The sequence below is a fragment of the Prionailurus bengalensis genome, chromosome A2 (genome assembly GCF_016509475.1).
Source record: "Prionailurus bengalensis isolate Pbe53 chromosome A2, Fcat_Pben_1.1_paternal_pri, whole genome shotgun sequence".
NCBI classification, from domain to species: Eukaryota; Metazoa; Chordata; class Mammalia; order Carnivora; family Felidae; genus Prionailurus; species Prionailurus bengalensis.
The window spans coordinates 109134979-109149947 of record NC_057348.1 but is presented as its reverse complement, the minus strand read 5'-3'; the positions used below and the strand labels follow the sequence as shown (position 1 = coordinate 109149947).

Sequence of the window (14969 nt, the reverse complement as noted above, 5' to 3'; positions counted from 1 at the left end):
AAAATGTGAGTCAGTATACAGTCACAACATTATGGACAGGGAAAGGGACACGTTAGGAGGAGGAGCCAGAAGCAAAGAGGAAGCCGGTTATCAAAAAAGGGAAGCAGCTCATAAGGAATAGAAAGAGTACAGGAAGACATAGTGGACCAGAGGGGGTAGCTCTGCCAGACGCCAAGCCCACCACCATTGCCTGAGAGACAAACATCTTTCCAGTGGAGGGATAAACATTGCGAGGCACAGATGCTGCCTCTAAGTGCCGCCATGTCCATCCGCCATTTCCATGGCCTATCCCACAACGCTGAAACAGCTGCTCTTTTCCCCTTTGGTTTAAAACCTGAGAAAAGTAACGCCATGACAATGTCTATTATGTTGACAATGATTTCTGACTCAGATGAAAATCAACAAGAAAGAGCCCTCAAGTAAAAGATTGTAGGCATTATTGGTTGTTGTTCCATTTTAGTGTTGGCAGGATCAAAGCAAACACACTTAAGTCTTCCTTTGATCATACAGTTGGGGTATTTATTCCAATCTCATCACAGCGGTTCTCAAAGTTAGCAACACAAGAAATAAAAAGCCCCATGGCTCCTAGTACTGAGGAGTCATTTCTCATGTGGTCTTACCATCCTAAGTTTTAGGTTGTTTGTTGTTGTTGTTAAGTTCCATTAAGTTCCATGACTTTACATTATCCCAACCCACTGAGGATTGTATTTACAGTTATTTTTGTTGCTCCTCTATGGTAGAAACCACATCTCTGTTCTTTTTTCACTTTTGCTTAAGGGGAAACCAACCTACCCTGTCCTTTCTGAGAAACACAAGCCATATTCCTCCTGAGACAAGAAGAAATGGATTCTTTATTTTTAGCTCCTGCTTCTAAAATAAATCAGAGCAATATAGAACTATTGGCAGGAAGATATAAGAAGTTATAGCAAGCAAAAATTAACTCAAAACACATGCCATGCTACCTTTTTCCATCAATTGTCCCCCATGGACAATCTTCCCAAACTAATAACTGTAGTAGAACTCTTGCCTTCAGGTTTTCACCCAGCTCTGCGTGGGAACAACCAAAGAAAATACCTTCCACTATTAAGAATTAGGCAGCTGCAAAGAATAGCAGGAGACATGCAAAGCTTTCCCTAAGGAGGCCTCACCTGTTCACAATACTCTGCACGGAGTTATAATACTTAACATACAAAAGAAGCCATATTCTTCATTGTATTTCAATCACGTATACTCATAAGCAACGTATAAACTCAGAAATACCCGTCATGACTGATGTTAAAAACATAAGCTCAACTGGGGCGCCTGGGTGGCTCAGTTGGTTGAGTGTCCGACTTCGGCTCAGGTCATGATCTCACAGTTCGTGAGTTCAAGCCCTGTGTTGGGCTCTGTGCTGACAGCGCGGAGCCTGGAGCCTGCTTCCGATTCTGTGTCTCCCTCTCTCTCTCTGCCCCTCCCCCACTCATGCTCTGTCTCTCTCTCTCTCTCTCTCTCTCTCTCTCTCAAAAATAAATAAACATTTAAAAAAATGTAAAAACATAAACTCAACTAAAGAAGAAAATTAATGCATTTGCCACCTCAACCTATACCAAAACATTTTTTAAGACTGTTAAATATACGTGTAAGAGAACATATTAGAAAATATTTTAATATTATGTAAAAGATGTTTTGCCTCTGCCATGTCACTATATAGGTTTTAAAAAAAACATTCTCTATCCTGTGCATGGCAAACATAAAGCATTTTGAAAGTAATGTTAAAATCAGAAAACAATGGTTATTAAATATTGAGATTCCTAAATGAACTAAAAATATTTTGGGGAAAAGAGAAACTGCAAAAACTTTTCTCTCCTTCATGTATCACTTTCACAAGGGGGTCAATACAGTCTGTCTTCACTGTCACAGGATTTAGTGGGAAAACAGATGATTGAATTGTTTTCTCATGATGTTTCTTTCTAGGAAGAGTAAAAAGAGCAATGTTCATTAGACTCAGGGTTTTTTGCAAAAAATAAAGGATGGGACTTGCAATACAACACTTGCAATAAGGAAGGGAAAAGTAAACTTGTATGTAGGACAATAGAGCATGTGGAAGGGAGTTGACAGAGAGCTGGGTAATAAGAAATCACTGGAAAGGTGTTTCTATGACATCATCAGTTGTGTCTAACCTAATGAGAATTTAAAAGTAAAACCTCGCTTCTCCTTGGAATAATGCATAGGGAATTCAAAAATATAATCTCAAACTGCTGGGGCACCTGGGTGGCTCAGTGGGTTAAGCGCCCAACTCTTGATTTCAGCTTAGGTCATGATCTCACGGTTTGTGGGTTCGAGCCCCACATCGGGCTCTGAACTGACAGTGCAGAGCCTGCTTGGGATATCTGTCTCCCTCTCTCTCTGCTACTCCCCTGCTTGTTCCCTAGCTCTATCTCTCTCAAAATAAATAAATAAACATTAAAAAAAAACACCTAAGATCGCAAACTAGCCTGGACAATCAAAATGCCACACCTGGCAAAGTTACTAAATGCACTAATTCTTTTAAGAATTTCAGGTGCAGATTCAGAAAGTCATAACATCTCATTTGTAAAAGAAATTTTGTAACTGGTAGAAGCAGACAGCAGAACACAAATACCAGATGCTGGCATTTCTATCTGAGGTCAGCACCTGTGGTCTGTAGAACTGGTGGACTGTATCTATTTCTAAATTGAACAGTATCTACTTTCTTCCCCAATTCTTAGGCCCTTTAAGTGTAATGCTTTACATATTTAACTCTCTTTGGACAGGGGTCTGAAATCCCACCAAGAGACAAGGAGATTAGGAAGCCAAGAATGTGCTATCTATTTCTAAACCATCAGACTTTATGTACGACAAAGAGGGAAAACAGTGTCTTTGGTGTTAGCAGTATCCCTTTAGTACGAATGAAGAACACTGTATTTTACTTATAAAGACAGCTTTAAAATTAAGACAAAAATGATCGATGTTCAGTGGATATCCAGTAACTAAACTTAAGATTGAATCTAGTTAGGATGTTTAAGTAAGGACACAGGTATTATGTAGCACCAAGTTCTTGGTAAATCTCATGTGATTGATCATATGGTAAGTACTGCATGCAACATGCCTTCCCCTCATCCCAAGCGTGTAATAAAAAGACAGGGAATGCCTCTTTGTGTCTTCACGTGTGAATGAAAGGGTAGGTAAGAAAAGAACATTTAGGTGAGAGGATTTTTTTAGTTGCTACAGTTCTTTACAGAAATTGATTTGACCACGAGACATCACTAGAACCACTAATAAATGAAAGGGTGGTAATCATGAGGTATTTATTGCTATTGTGTCTATGACTTGAGCAAAGTCTCAAAATATTGTTTCCACATTTTAAAACTCTTTCCATCAACAAATATTTACAGAGCCTATTTCTCTAGGAACTGATTCCTACCAGGTACATAGACGTAAGCAGACGCAATCCGTGTTTACATTTTAGAGAGCAAGACAGATGATGATGGTAATGATTTCTCATTCACTCATGCAACAGATCTTCACTGAGAGCCTCATATGTGCCTCTGATGGACTCTTGAAATATAGCAGTGAACAGAATGAACTCCTTGCTTTCATGGAATTGAAATTATAGTGATAAGGAGATATCATCAATAAAAAGGTAAATACATAAAAAGTGTTAAAATGCTATGGAGATAAATAAAGCAGGACAAAGGGACAGGAAATGGAGTTCTGGGAGGGCGTTCTGGCATGAGTTTATGTAGGGTTGTCAGGGAAGCTGTTCCTGAAGGAAGGGAAAGAGGAGAGACACAGTCCTCAGGGGAAGAATGTTCCACCACCCAGACATGGTGATTACGATAGCACTAATTATGCTTGACAGGAAACCAAGCCCTCATTACCTTTCTGGTAGTATCCTACACATTCTGCATGTATTAATGAGTTTATTTTTCATGACAATCCTGTAAGATAAATGCTATGCTCACTTTATAGATGAGGAAACTGAGGTCTAGAGAAGCCACATGCTTGGTCAAGGCCCACCATTCATAATGTGTAGAAACACAATTTGAACTCAGGTAGATGAAGATAAAATCTCTTTTAAAAAGAAGCAAACACTAACAACTGTAATGACATGCTTTGGTAAGTGGATAAATGTTGAAAAGAAACAAATGTAAGTCTGAAAGTAACAGGGGAACCACTTAAGATAAAGTCACAAGGATAAAGTCTCAAAGGAGACATGTCACCTGAACACTGAAGGATGAAGATGAGTCACCTAGAAGAAGAACTGGGGCGGGGGCACAGGAATAGAGAAGAAAATGCACTCATGCCCTGCACGCAGAAGGAGCTGGGCCAACTGGGAGCACTTGAGGAAAACCAGTGACTCTGTGGCCCAAAGAATAAAGAGAAGCATCCTGAGAAATGACATAAGACAAACAGGCAAAAGCTGTGTCCTGGTGGCATAATAGGGAGTTTGATTTTTATTATGTATCAGTGGAAAGCCATGTACTCACGGTATTATCTGGTTTTGCTTTTAAAGAGTATGACTTTGCTTCTACATGAGGAAGGAATTCAGGGTTCATGGATATTTGATAGAAAATATCAAAGAGGTTGCAGAGGTGTGTTAAAGACTTACGTTTTCTTTACACAACATAAAATCAAGTAAGGAAAAAGCAAATAGCCTTGGTGGGAACGTACAGATGCCTGCCTAATACACGAATCCTGGTCCAGAATTTACTTATAAATAAATCAAAACTTTTTTAGAAAAACTGCCCTGGTTGTGCTCATTTTGTTTTTTTAAGCAGACGTCCTACAAGAGAGAGATTCTGACTGTATTCCTTGGGATTTCCGAGTCCTGAGTCTAGTGAGTGAGAGTGAATCTACATAGTCCTGAATCTATGTGTGAGTTCCCTGTTCCTTATGAATTTCATTATTTTCTTGACCATTTCTCTAACTATGGAAAGTCAATACTGGGTATGACATACTATAATGCTTTTCAGCCACACATTAAATTTCCAATTCTGTGAGAAGAGGCTGCTGACAGAAGAATGTTCTAGAACTGTACAAATGCACTCTACCTCAGGCTGTTTTCATAGGAATGCTCGATGTTTTATAGCACACTGTGATTTTGAATACAGGATCAAATTTGGAACTGAACCACTTTTTGTTCACCAAAGCAGAACTAAAATGTCACAGCTGTGAAGATGTGGTTTTGGTGGGACTTTTTTTGTTTTGTTTTATTTCTTTGAAGAGACAGTTGCCCTGTCATGAGCACCACCAAGTGGACTGTGCTGATCCTACAAGTCTGCCAAGATGTCACATGACTGCAAAGTTCCATGCAAAGACCTAACTGCTGTTTACATGGGCGTTGTTGATTTTTTAAGCATACTTTCTAAGAAATGAAGTCAATTACTCAGAACATCCATTGGTTAGAATTCCCCCAAATTTAACTGAAGAATAAAAATTGCTAGGGGCACCTGAGTGCCTCAGTCTGTTGAGTGTTCAACTCTTGGCTTCCCTCAGGTCATGATCCCAGGGTAGTAGAATTGAGCTCCTTGTCGGTCTCCCCGCTGAGCATGGGGTCTACTTGAAACTCAATCTCTCTCTCTCTCTCTCTCTCTCTCTCTCTCTCTCTCTCTCTCTCTCTCTGTGCCCCTCTCGCACTCTCTAAAATTAAAAAAAAAAAAACAAATTTAATTGCTGCTGCAATTTGAGGTTTCAAATGTAGCACTAAAGAGCAGTATGTGATGAACTTACTACATTATCAATAATTGTTACCCTGCGAGAAGGAGACTAGAAATGAGTCCTAAGTTTTGGAACATCTCTCTCTCTACTGATGTGGGCTGCTCCCCCTCCCCAACACACAGCTGTAGAATCCTATTCCTGTCTGCTCCTGGGGCATGACCCAGGTTCATTGAACAACTTCAACCTAGGAACAAGAAGGAGATTAATGGCCATATTCTGTTTCATATTATAACATCTCCCGTGCTATATATGCATGAACATAAAATTTCAAGATTTTTCACATTGACACCTTGCCTGTTTTTTTTTTTTTTTAACTATTAAAGAATCTAGGTTTGGAAGTACTAGCAAATGTGTCCTCTACCCTGAAGAAGATGAGACCCAAAGGGCAATACAACAGCCCCATCCCTTCATGCTAAGGGATATAAAGTGTGTCCTGTGGAGAGGGGGAGGGGCAGGCCAGGTGGTGTTAGGTAAAAAGAGCTGAGAGCAGTGCCTTAGAGAAGGGCTCCTAACGCCTCACCCTCAGCCCTGCCCATCCAATTCCTGCCTCACTTCGATTTTCACCAACAAAATTAAAACAAATTTTGATTTCTTCAATATTTTAGGCCTTTTCTATCTTCAGGTCACAGAGAGTTGTCTGGAAATTGTTTCTGTCAGTAATAAGGAAAAATATAAGATTTCAAGAAGCAATTAGGTTGCCTGGGTGGCTCAGTCACTTATGTATCTGACTCTTGATTTAGGCTCAGGTCATGATCTCACAGTTTATGAGCTCAAGCCCTGCATTGGGCTCTTTGCTGGGGGTGCTGAGCCTATTTGGGATTCTCTCTCTCTCTCTCTCTCTCTCTCTCTCTGCCCCTCCCCTGCTCACACTCACTCTCTCTCCAAATAAACTTATAATAGGAAAGATTCCATGAAGCAATTCATAACAAATGTCATCCAAAAAACAAATCAAAAAACAAATGTCATTATGGTTGATGAACACACATCTTAACACACCTGCATAGTATTTACGAGTCTGAAACATTGCTAAGCAACACACACACATACAGGAGTATTAACTGATTTTAAACCAATGGTGATTAAAAGTCCCAGCAGGCACCAGTAGAAATGGAAAGGCCTGAAGGTTCCCAATTTGCCAGAGGACACCGAGCAAGGAAGTGGCACAATTCTCTGATGCCACCTTGGCATTCATGTGGTATTCTGTAGTTTACAGAATGCTTTCAGATCTTTGTGTCTCCTTCATTTGAGCCTCACAAAAAGCATTGCCTTTCCCCACTTTGAGTTCAGAAGACTGTGATTCTCTCAGAGAAAGAAATGATTTAGTAATGGCTGTGAGCTGTGGTCTAGATCCATGCTAGGCTTGCTTCAGTCAGAAATAATTTGCAATGACCTTAGACTTTTCAAAACTTGTAGTGTTTCATTTATTTCTCCCAGGAATGCCGCAAGATGGGTAGAGCAGACTGCATTCATAATTAACAAGTGAAAAAAACTGACATCAAAAGGGGAGGGGAAAGGATTTGCTCAAGGTCAGGCAGAGCTGGAGCTGAGGGTAGAAGGCAATCTTGAGAATGTGCACAGTTTCCTTCCTACTATTTTCTACTGCTACCTGTACATTCCGGCAGTCACCTACCAGGAGAGTGAAGGATGAAGTGAGTAGAGACCCTGAAGAAATGCAGAAATACAGTTAGATGAAAATTTTCTAAAGAAAAAGTGCGCCCAGAAAAGATTATGTACATTACAGCTTTTATTTATACATAATTGTTAGCACAAAAAAGGCTTAAAATGCACAAAAGTCATACCCTCAATAAAAAAAAAAAATGTCTGTGAGGGGCAATGAGTTAGGAGAAAATAAAGTAGGGGGAAGTAGGGACGAGTGAAACCTTATCAGTGAATTTAGACTTCAATTGCTACTTCGGGTTTTTTTCACAAATACTGACCTGAGAAATATATTTGGTCTATAAAAAGCCAGCTTTCCAGAACCTTTTACACTTAGTAGTGAAAGGATTCAGAAGAGATGGAAATTTCAGCACCATGTCTTCCCCTCTGATGAATAGTCAGGTTTGGAAGTTAGCTTTGCACTTTGTGTAAGGCAAAGTAGGGTAATGATAAGCAGTTCTGGACAAAGAAAAGACCCTCTGTCTGAAGCTCAATGCCAAAACCCAAGACTGCATAGCTCTTTCAGAAACACGGTCAGCAAACCTGGTTCCAGTTTGAGTCTGCCACTTGGGAGTTAACCAATACTCTCAATCTCAGTGTACTCAATTGTAAAATGGTGTGAATAATGAACATGATAACAGTGACCCCATTTATGCCCACCAAATGCCTGGCATAGATTCTTACAATCATTCTGCACATGACCTTGTTATCTAGGTACTATGCTTATCCCCATTTGACTAAATTAAGGCCTAGCCAAGCTGTTAATGCGCGCAAAGCCACCACCAGTCTGATTCTAAAGGCCTTTCCCTTAACCTGCCTTACTTGAAACTATTTTTTTCCCACGGCAAAGTCACACACAGGCATTCTGGTTTTGCCTATTAGTCTTTCATGAGCTTTGTTTATGGGTCTTCTCAAATTCAGCTCCAAGGATGATGTCAAGTTTCTGACACTTCAAAGCTGAAGATTGGATCCCAAACTATGTGAAGAGTGAAGCTTTTGGATAAACATCCAGAAAGCCAGTCATTGGAGGCATCCTTCTAGGCCTATTTCCACTAGAGTTTTCAGCAATTTCCCTCACATTGCCATCACCTCTTTTATAAACTGTACTTGGATAAGGAAAAACAATGGGATTCAAGTGGAGCTCCCATTCCTGGGACGGGTCTATTAGAACCCACAATTATCATCCAAAAGTCTTTAAGAGTTGAAGAAATCCCACACCTTGAACTTACATTCTAAGGCTCTATGAGACCTCAGAAAGGATAGCAGATAGATAGGTATTAAAAGACTTCTTTGGGAAGTCTTTGGGAGAGACCTGTACTACCATACTTTATTTTGTGAAAAACTTGCCAAGACAAGTTTGGGGTCAAGTGAAGGAGGGATTGAGGGTGTCTCAGAGGGTGAATTGCATTGCTTGGAGAAATGGATCCTAGCTGAAGTAGCGGAAAAAATGCTGATCGTACAAGTCATGCTCAGTTTACTGGCAGGCCAAGCACCCCAGCTTCCATTTGCTTGCAAAAGACAGGGCTTTAGAGACCAAACCAAGGCCCCAACTATTTCGCCTCCTGGAACAGAGGGCCAAAGTTCTGCATGCACACGTGTGGGGTTAGGCAGGTAAAAGTGTGCAGAGGACAAATGTGAGCCATATGAAAGGAAAGCATGTGTGTGAGTGTGCTAAAAAACAAGTGCATTGGACTTCAAGTCCTGTAGTTCTAGGGAGTAAAGGTGAGGTGATATATAAACACAAACAAAAAATAGTTCTTCACTAGAAAAATATTTTCAAGTCATAAGCTATTTCAGATAAAACACATATCCTGCCTACTCCCTTGGTAAATATTTTAAACAAACCAACAAAAAGAAGTGTTTTAATCTCTCTTGTATAGGTAACACTCCAGGCCATTTCTCCAAGATAAGTTGGCTCTAGAAAAGGTCTAACTAGTTGAATATTTATCCATGTACTCCTTATATAATTTGACCCCATCTCTTCATGGCTTAAAGCTTCACCTATGTGGGGGGGGGGGGGGGGGGGGGGGGATCATGTGGGCAATGATTTCCTTGAGAAACTATACCTCAGTGGGAAGGTAACATTTTGTTTTTTAAGTAGGATCCCCACCCCACATGGGCTTGAACTCACAATTCCAGGACGAAGAGCCAGATCCTCTGACCACTTAGACAGCCAGTTGCCCCTAGGAAGGTAACTTCTGAGACCCTGGACTACTCAGCTCTTTCAGAAAGATCTACAGTAAGACTCTGTGCCTCCTGCAGGGTGATTTGTTAAATATTAATGAGTCCGTGAGCTATAAAGAACCCCTGGGGTGGCCTAATTACTTTTTAGAACTGCTTAATTCCTGTAAGTAATCCATTTTATTAATTGTGCCAAGCAATACTTTGTGTTTGACCTTTCGTGGCTCATTTCCAAAATGTTAACATTAAGGCAACAACATTATTTGCACACCACAGTCTGGTAAATGAAACACTAAGAGAAACACTAGAAACTTAGAATTATATTACTCTCCTGAATTGTTCCATTTAATGTTTTAAAGACCAAACCCCCTTGGTCTAAACTGTGTAGTTTTTCTTCATTATGATTCCATGATAGACAGAATGTAACTCCCCCAAAAGGCATCCACCTAACTCCCAAAATCTGTGTACATTACCTTGTAAGGCAATAGGACTCTGAAGGTGTTATTTAGTCAAGGATTTTGTGAAAAGGAGATTGTGTTCGGTTATCCGTGCGAGGATATTGCTATCCTAAGGGTCCTTGCAAGAAGAACACAGACAGGTCAGGTAAAGGAAAAGGCAAGGTGATAATGGAAGCAGAGATCTTGTAGCCACAAGCCAATGAATATGCAACCTCTAGAAGCAGGAAGAACCCAAGAACAAAAAAATCTCCCCTGGGGCCCTAGGAGCAATCAGTCCTTCTAAAACCTTGATTTTAACTCTTAAGACTCACATTAGACTTCTGGCCTCCCGAACAGTAAGACAAGACATTTGTGTTGTTGTAAACCATTTAAGCCGTTAAGCATGTGACCATTTGTTACAGAGCCACAAGAAAACTAAAACAGATCCACCTGTACATGTATGCAAAGTGTCAACTGTTACAGTTAACAATCCATGAAAAAACCTCTATGTTTGCCTCACCTTCAGCTATATTTTGAACAATGTTCAGTGAGTTCCTTGGGTATAAGCTATCTGGCTATCTCTGACAGTAGAACCTATAATTGCACTAATGGGGGCCGAAGCTACAAAGAAGCCTTTTGTGAGCAGGTTGCCTGGCGAATGTTGCATCATGGAACACAACCAACCAAAGGAATCAGATCCTCTCCCAGAAAGTTTTGATTGCAAGACACGAAGAAGGCTCTAATAGTACAAAAAAAGAAAAACCACAGGAGTGTCAAAACAGATTAAAAAAAAAAAAAAAAAAGATAGAAAAGCCAGGGACAAAGTGGACTGAGTGAGCAGGAAAGGGGGCAAGTAGACACCAAATTTTGGAGATCCGGTTGTCACACTCCCACAATGGCCCCCAAGTGTTGAATGTTATTAAGTACTGAATGGATAACCAATGGTAACCTGCATTCCAATACTTCCTAAGACCTGGATTGCTGTTGAGATTGGTTCTTATGCTGGTTTCCTCATGTAGCCTAACAAGAACCACAACCTACCTGAGGTGAACTGAGGAGGTTCAGTCCTTTAGAATTTTCAAGAGCCTACTTATGATTCTCTCTGCCCTAGTCTGATGTTTTTCAAAGTTCATTAAGGTCAAAGGACCTCACATTTGTCCAAGGAAGACACACAAATGGCCAACAAGCACTTGAAAAGATGTTCCCTGTCATTAGTCATCAGAGAAATGCAAACCAAAAATGTAACGAAATGCCACCTCACCCCCATTAGGACAGCTATATTCAAAAATGCACCAGTAAAAATGTGAAATTGGAACCCTCCTCCATTGCTAGTCGAATATAAAAGGGTGTAATCACCGCAAGAAACAGTGCAGTGGCTCCTCACCGGGTTAAAAAGTATTACCCATGACTCGGCAGTTCCACTCATAGACATACACGTAAAATAATCTAAAAGATAAGTAGTATTATTCACAATAGCCAAAAGGCAGAAACGGCAAAAAAATGCTGATGAATAAATAAACCAATTTTGGTAAATAGATAAAATGGAACATTATTTGCCATAAAAAGGAATGACACATGTCACAGCATGGATGAACCTGGAAAACACTATGCTGAGATATGCCAGACAAGAAAGGCCAGATATTCTATGATTCCGTTTGCATGAAATATCCATAGTACGCAAACCCATGTAGACCAAAAGGTTAGTGATTGCCAGGGGTTGTAGAACGATGGGAATAACTGCTCAATGGAGGTGATGAAATGTTCTGGAAATATATAGTGGGAATGGGTGCACTACATTGTGAATGTATGCTTTAAAGAACTGTGCACTTTAAAATGGTTAAAATGATAAATTCATGTTAAGTGATTTTGAAAGAGGATTTTGGGGCGCCTGGGTGGTGCAGTCGGTTAAGCGTCCGACTTCAGCCAGGTCACGATCTCGCGGTTCGTGAGTTCGAGCCCCACATCGGGCTCTGGGCTGATGGCTCAGAGCCTGGAGCCTGTTTCCGATTCTGTGTCTCCCTCTCTCTCTGCCCCTCCCCCGTTCATGCTCTGTCTCTCTCTGTCCCAAAAATAAATAAATGTTGAAAAAAAAATTTTTTTGAAAGAGGATTTCAACTACCTCCATTTTGACCTCAAACTTTCTAATTGATTAAGTTCTTCTTTCCAGCATATCTCTTAACTCAGGAAAAAGACTCTGAGGGCCAAGTATGCTCTGGTAAGAATACAAACTACTGCCTCAAGGAGTAAAGACTGCCTGGAGCCACCAAGTCCCCTCATGACTGACTCCAAGACAACTCAACTTAACCTTCATGGCTCACCTGCTCATACCCTCAACCTCTGTTTCACATTTTCCTTATATAAACCTAAAAGTCTTTTTGGCACCTCAGGGACAGTCCGTGAGATGCTAGTTTGGGCCTCACTGAAATACCTTTCTGGTTTCACCATCACTGCTCTCTCTGCCTATAGATTTTGTCAGGGGTTAGTGCCTGCACTTGGTTTGTTTTGGACCCCCAGAGCCAGATGCTCTTGCACCCCTATACCCCAGCTACAAATTTTACCCCAATAAACACAACTAGAAAGGTATGTCGTGTGGTATGTTCGTTTATTTGCCACCTTTTATAGATAAGAATCTATAGATTTCAATTTATGGTTATGCTAGAAGACACTCCAAATCATGCTCTTGCTCCAAATGACCCTGGGACTCGGGTTATCTTTTTGGGATCAAGGGTCCAGTCTAGGATATGTAACACAGACATCTCTGCACGATTTGTCAGTCAGACCCAGGAGTCTTTTCACACTGGCCTCTGTAGGCAGCCTACTTATTTGTGAACGCATAGCTCATTTTGTAAAAAGGAGCAAAATGCCAATCACTAGCATCTATCCACATTAATCTGATCCTGGATGAGCCTCTAAGTGAGCAAGAAAACCTACCTGAAATTTAGGTTCATGAAGATGTTATATTTCACAATTTCAATAGATCATATCATGTTAACATTTAAAAAAAAAATCCAATAAGAGAAGGAAAAGTAATTTTCCCTATACCATCTAGGTTCTTGGCTGAGACCCCCCCCAACCCCTGTAACTAAAGACAGATTAATACGAGAAAAACAGAAATTTAATAACACGTATACCTCCTGTCTTCAGCTAAAGACAAAAAAAGATACAAAGCGGTAGGGAGGCCAGTTATGGAGGGTTATGAGGAAAAGGACAGTAAACTGGAAGAAGGTTGTTATGCAGATTTCAGTTCAGTAAGATTTCCTAGAGATTAGGAGTCATCCTTGTTTTCCCAGTACAGAGAGGCAGACACCCTTACAAATGGAGATTTCTTTTATAGATATAAATTCACTTAGAAAAGTTTTCAAGCTTCTCCCTGGTCTGCAGTTTCTTCAAAATAACTAGCGTAAAATAACCCTTATGTCAAAAACCCTTATTTCTAGGTGCCAAATTCTGTTTCTCTTTAATTCCTTGATAAGAGTCAGTCACTAAATGGATTAAGAAGGTAAAGGTTAAAGAAGGTAACAACATTAGGCAATCATTTCCTTGAAGCCAGTGACAGATACTTGAAGAGAATATTCTGTGTCACCAAGCTCTTCAATAAAATTACATTTCCCAAGTGAGGAAATGAAAGGTTGGCTTCCCTTGCTGGGAAAAAAAAAATACAGAAAAGAGACCAAATTGAATTTCTGGTCTTTCAACATATTCCCAAAGTTGCTTTTCCAATCAGCAGATGGCGCTGTCAATTTACCACTGAAATCAAAAAACCTAACAATGGCCACTTTCTTTAATCTGTTTCTTCTACAAGAAATTTGAAATAACTCATTAATTTTTGTATTCATACCTTACTTATAATAAAGCTCACTACCCTTGGCATTAGTTGGCTACCTACGAATTTCTGAAATCCTAAGATATTTAATTCAATTAAAACATAGAAAAGACCTTTAAAACATTATCTTTATCATTAATAATGTTAACTATTATGGACAGGGTATTATTATGGAGTAGGCACTTAACTGAGTTCACATAAGCATCTTACTTAATCATAATGTAGAGGCCAAGGGCAGTCTGTCTCAAAATGCACCCCTTTGGCGTACTGATTATTTTAATTACAAGTTACTCAGGACATACCCTGTGCAAAAATGACACCCAGACCCTCCTCTGTCCCCCTGAGAGCAGGAAATAAATCTCCCATGTGAATGGTACTCTCCCTGGATCAGGAGGTACAGACATTCTTATCACCAGACAAAGGAAATTCAGGGCCAAGAGGTCTATATAAACAACCCCAGCCCAAATTCTGTTCATCATTACTTATTGATGGAAGGGCTCAAAGCTAAGTCTTGTCAACTTCTCACAGATGTATTGTCTCTTTGTTTAGCATAAAACTTGTCTGCCTTGGTCATTTCCTGAGATCTCCATTTCATTACTGGACCTCCTTGCCCACGTAAAACTTTGTTGTTGTTGTTGTTTTTCTTCTGTTCACTGGTCTCATGTAAATTTAATTCCTAGTCCAGCTGGAAGACCTTGAAGGGTAGAGGGAGAATTTTTCCTTCCCTACAGTAACAAACTCAAAGGGTATTATTTCCATCTTAAAAGGAGAATCTGGTTTCAAAATGACATCTGGCCCCCCAAAGCCCATGTCACCCACATTACCCCACAGTACACATTGTGCTCTAGTATTCCCAGCATTGTGGAAAAGACCTTTCAAAGACAGGCTTAACAGAAGAATGCAGAGATGGGTGGTTTAAGATTACCTAACACGCAGATGACCCTAATTCACATCATTAAGAAAGCTAATTGGATTTCACTGCTTTTTTTCTGGAATTCATCCAAAGCTTAAAACAAGTTTGACCTTATTTCTGTTTTGAGAAAATTAAGAATGAAAAGTGATATCCCATTGAGTCCATTTGCTGGGACAAGGCCTTTGAACAACGTTTGTAATAAAAGGCAACCTAAAACACAAAAACTATATAAACTTCATTT

General features: G+C 40.0%; 1 pseudogene; it reads left to right on the top strand.

Annotated features, from left to right (window-relative positions):
• Positions 1-261: 261 nt before the first annotated feature.
• LOC122488279 overlaps positions 262-14969 on the top strand; it is a 33617-nt pseudogene continuing 18909 nt past the window's right edge.